We start from the raw sequence: 4,858 nt of genomic DNA, 5'->3' as shown, positions 1-4,858 counted from the left end.
ACGTGCCACAACTACTGAAGCCCACACGCCTAGAGAAGCCACAGCAATGAGAAGCCCGCACACCGCAAGGAAGAGTAGCCCCTGCTCGCTGCAACTAGAGAAAACCTGCGCACAGCAACAAAGACCCAATGCGGCCAAAACTAAATAAATTTATTTTAAAAAATAATCTTTTAAAATAAAAAAAAAGAAGATCTGGTAGCGGTGAGCAGCAAGCTGACAGAGCTGTGACTACCAAGAACTAGAACTAAACTAAACTAACTAATCTAAACTAACTAGAACTAAACTATAACTTAGTTTTTAAATTTTTTCAGCAAAATCATTCCACCTGAAAGTATCCCACCTGATTGATGTGTTGAGGTGAAATCTATTCAAATTATGTTTAATCCCCCCAAAAATGAATCCTCTATAGGTTGTTTTTAAGATGGAATGTTAGTAAATTGTATTTTCAACATGTGCATTGGGTAATATTATATCATAGGGTCCAAGGTTGAGTATGTTTTCTTTCTTCTAAAGCTTATTGACGAATTTTGTTTTTCATAAAGACCAGCGACTCATGGCTTCACTATGAGCTAGGCATGGTATCTGCAGTTGGTTCTATACTTACAGCTACTTAGAATAAAAGATAGAACAGAATTTTATTATTTATTATATACCATATGTATCACCCAAACTGGCTTTTAAGTTCTTGATGACACTGGTTCATATTCTTTCAAGTTGAGAAATAATCTTTACAACCATTTCTTTTCATTTCCACAGTTAGTTCATTTATAAATTCTTAAAGGCATGGAACCAGTTCAGTCCCTAAAAATTTCCTGAGTTTTTTTCTAAATTGCTACTTTCAGCCAAACACAAGATGTTTCCTCTTTAACAAACCATCCTGATAAGCTCTCTGGGCAAATACAGGAAGCTTGACATTTAGTTCAATCTCTCTGTATGAGGGATAATGCTCTAAGTTATGAAAATGTTCTCACTTAACACAGGATGAATTGTTCTATCTGATCCTTACTACCACTGTATTACTCACAATATTAAATCTCACTTTGAAAAATTGTGTTCATTAAATTAATAAATGAGAAAGTGAACCACTAAAAAATGTTAATCTAATGCATAATTTATGGTATAATAATAAATTGAACACTCCCTGGACCTCAGGTACATGAATCTCAAACACAAAAATCAGCAAATCTTTCTTCTTTTAACTCAGGTTCATAGTTGAAGTAATAATAATGGGGATTCTGTGACTAGCTTTTGCCCAAAAGTGCTCACCCGAAAGAATACAGAAATTACTTTTCCCATTAAAACTTCTATAAATGATGATTTCTCTTCCTTCTTCCGGCATCATTAAAAATAACGAACTTAAATTTTTATAAAATGACCCAGAAATCTAATTTGCCAAAGACTCTAAAGAGAATGAAGACATATTCAACTTTGAAGGGGGAAACCTAATGAAAAGTTATTCATCTGTGTAATTAATAGGGCAACCAACTGTCAGACACAAGATGTGTCATTGGCTTCAGCTGTCAGTCCCACCCTGAAAAGAAGGCGCAGGGCTCCTTGGCTTTGTCCCGATCCTCCATGACTTCTCGAGGGCAGCAGGGGGGTTCTTCCCAATTACTCTTACTATTACTTTCCATTCTGTTCAAGACGACCCTTTCCCAAAGGGCCCAGAGGGTAACAAATAGGAAAGTCCAATATGAAATTCCTCAAGTTCTAAATACAAATGTGTTTATGGAATAGACAGAAAACCTAAGGTGGGTTAACCAGTGAGAAGAAATGTTATGACGAGTAGAATTGTAAGATGGTCCCCAAGATTCCTGCTCCCCATCATACACATCCCCCTTGAGTGTGGATGTGACTTGTGACTATGGTGGGGTAGTTACTCCCATGATTATATTACATCACATGGCAGAAGGGATTTTGCAGTTGTAATTAAGTTCCCTCGTCAGTTGATGTTGAGTTAATCAAAAGGGGAATCTTCCTGGGTGGGCCTGACCTAATCAGATGGGCACTTCCTTTGGGAAGAGATTCAGAGGATGAGAGAGATTCTTCTACTGATCTCACAGGAGCAAACTTCCATGCTGGGGAGAGGACCAGGTTGCCTCTAGGATATGAGAAGGTTGCCCAGTTGGCCAACAGCAAGTAGCAAATTAATCAAACCCAGAGAGGGGGTCGTGAGAACCTTCGATGTATAGCCTTTAGGTCAGAAGCACAGGTGACAACCTGGACTTGTCACTGGCATCTAAAAGGGGGTGGGGGAGGGAATTCCCCAGTGGTCCAGTGGTTAGGACTTTGCACTTTCACTGCCAAGGGCCTGGGTTCAATCCTTCATGGGGGAAACAAGATCCCCCAAGCCATGTGGTGTGGCCAAAAACAAAGGGGGAGGGGAGCAGTCTTGTAGGACTGAGCCCTTAACCTGTGGGGTCTGACTCTATCCCCAGGTAGATAGTGTCAGAATGAAGTTAAATTGTAGGATACCCAGCTAGTGTCACATGGAGTTGCTTGGTGGGAAGAAACCCACACATCGGGTGTCAGAACTGTTGTGAGTTTGCTAGTAAAGTGAGAGTAAAAGAGACACAGGAGGAAGAACTGAGTTTCCTAACTCAGCTCCTGACCCACAGAAAGTGTAAGATAATAAATTTGTGTTGTTTAAGCTGCTAAATTTGTGGTAATTTGTTATGCAGCAATAGAAAACTAATACACTCTAATCCTTATAATAATCCATGTACTATTAATATTCCCACTTTACATACAAGAAAAATGAGGCACAGAAAGATTAATAACTTGCCCAAGGTTACACAAGTGGTAGTGGGATTTAAATTTCAGCAGTCTGGAATGAGAGCCTACCCACATCCACCCATATCACTCATCACCCTGATCAAAATCTCTGGGTCTTTCTCTACCGAGACCCCCTCCAGTGGATGCCTCGAGGCTCAAATGCTACAAAACAAACTCCCCAAAAAAACAAACTCCCAAAAAGTTATAAACAAAATCAAAAGACACACCATAGAGTGGTAGGAGAAGGAAACACCTGTAATTCATATAACTTACCAATGATTAGTATCTAGAACATATTAAGAAATTCTACAAATCAAAAGCAAAAAAAAAACAAAAAAAGAGACAGAGACAAATAACCCAATAGAAAAATGAACAGAGGGAATTCCCTGGTGGTCCAGTGGTTAGGACTCAGCGCTTTCACTGCTGTGACCCAGGTTCAATCCCTGGTCAGGGAACTAAGATCCCACAAGCTGCGGGGCATGACCACAAAAAAAGAAAAAGAAAATAAAAAAACAAACAGGAGATATGAACAGGCAATTGGCAGAAAGGGAAAGTCAAATAGACAATGAACATATGACATGGTGCTGGGCCTTGCTACTGTTCACGCAAATTTCAACAATGATAAAGACCTAAGTATTGGTAAGAATGTGAAACAAGGACTCTCATGTTCTACCTGAGGGAGTATAATTCCTACAACCACTTTGGAGAGTGATTTAGGAACATCTCGTAAAACTGAATATAAGAATGTCTTCTGGGCTTCCCTGGTGGCGCAGTGGTTGAGAGTCCGCCTGCCGATGCAGGGGACACGGATTCGTGCCCCGGTCCTGGAAGATCCCACATGGCCGCTAAGCCTGCGCGTCTAGAGCCTGTGCTCCGCAACGGGAGAGGCCACAACAGTGAGAGGCCCGTGTATCGCAAAAAAAAAAAAAAAAAAAAATGTCTTCTGAACCAGAAATTCCACTTTAACGTATATAGAGAAACTCTAGCGTATGTGCCTAAGAAGAAATATGAAAGAACATTCACTTCAGTCTGATTTGTATTAAGAAAGAAAATTAAGTGTCCACCAACAGAACGGTCAGTAATTAAGCAGTAAAAACATAGTTTTTCCATCTCTAAATATGCTCTATCTCTCCATTTATTTAGGTCTTCTTCAGTTTTTTCAATAAAGTTTGCATTTGGTCCTGTAATCTAAGTTTAACTGATACCAGTCTTTTATGCCATGATATCTTTCTTTTAAATTGAAGTACAGCTGATTTACAATGTTGTGTTAATTTCTGCTGTACAGCAAAGTGACTCAGTTATACATATATATACATTCTTTTTTATATTCTTTTCCAATATGGTTTATCCCAGGACATTGAATACAGTTCCCTGTGCTATACAGTTGGACCTCGTCCACCCATTCTATATGTAATAGTTTGCATCTACTAACCCCAAACTCCAGTCCATCCCTCCCCTCCCCTTGGCAATCACAAGTCTGTTCTCTATATGCCAAGATATCTTTTTTCTTTTTCTTTTTTTTTTTTTTGGAGTAAAATTGCTTTACAATGTTGTGTTACTTTCTACTGTACAATGAAGTGAATCAGCTACATGTATAACTATATCCCCTCTCTCTTGGCTCTTCCACCCCACCCCCTCATCCCACCCATCTAGGTCATCACAGAGCACTGAGCTGAGCTCCCTGTGCTATAACAGCAGGTTCCCACTAGCTATTTTACACATGGTAGTGTATTTTTGTCAAACCTAATCTCCCAATTCATCCCACCCTCCCCTCCCCACCCTGTGTCCACATGTCCGTTCTCTATGTCTACGTCTCTATTCCTGCCCTACAAATACGTTCAACTGTACCATCTTTCTAGATTCCACATATATGCATTAATGTATGATATTTGTTTTTCTCTTTCTGGCTTACTTCACTCTGTATGACAGATTCTAGGTCCATCCACATCTCTACAAATGACCCAGTTTCATTCCTTTTTATGGCTGAGTAATATTCCATTTACATGGTATCTTAATTCTTAAATTTTAAATGTTGGTTTATCTCCTGATGAACTGAGTTATATGTCCAAGTAATTTCTTTCTA

The 4,858-nt window shown here is 39.3% G+C and overlaps 1 non-coding gene across 1 annotated transcript; it reads left to right on the top strand.

Annotated features, from left to right (window-relative positions):
- Window positions 1-3,158: 3,158 nt before the first annotated feature.
- On the top strand, window positions 3,159-3,230 carry TRNAE-UUC. Its single transcript has one exon. It is a non-coding gene; the product is annotated as a tRNA-Glu (tRNA).
- Window positions 3,231-4,858: the final 1,628 nt, after the last annotated feature.

This window comes from Monodon monoceros, unplaced genomic scaffold, assembly GCF_005190385.1.
Source record: "Monodon monoceros isolate NGI ecotype Baffin Bay Population unplaced genomic scaffold, NGI_Narwhal_1 Super_Scaffold_1, whole genome shotgun sequence".
NCBI lineage: Eukaryota > Metazoa > Chordata > Mammalia > Artiodactyla > Monodontidae > Monodon > Monodon monoceros.
The sequence above is the reverse complement of the archived record's forward strand: the minus strand, read 5'-3'. Positions and strand labels throughout refer to the sequence as shown.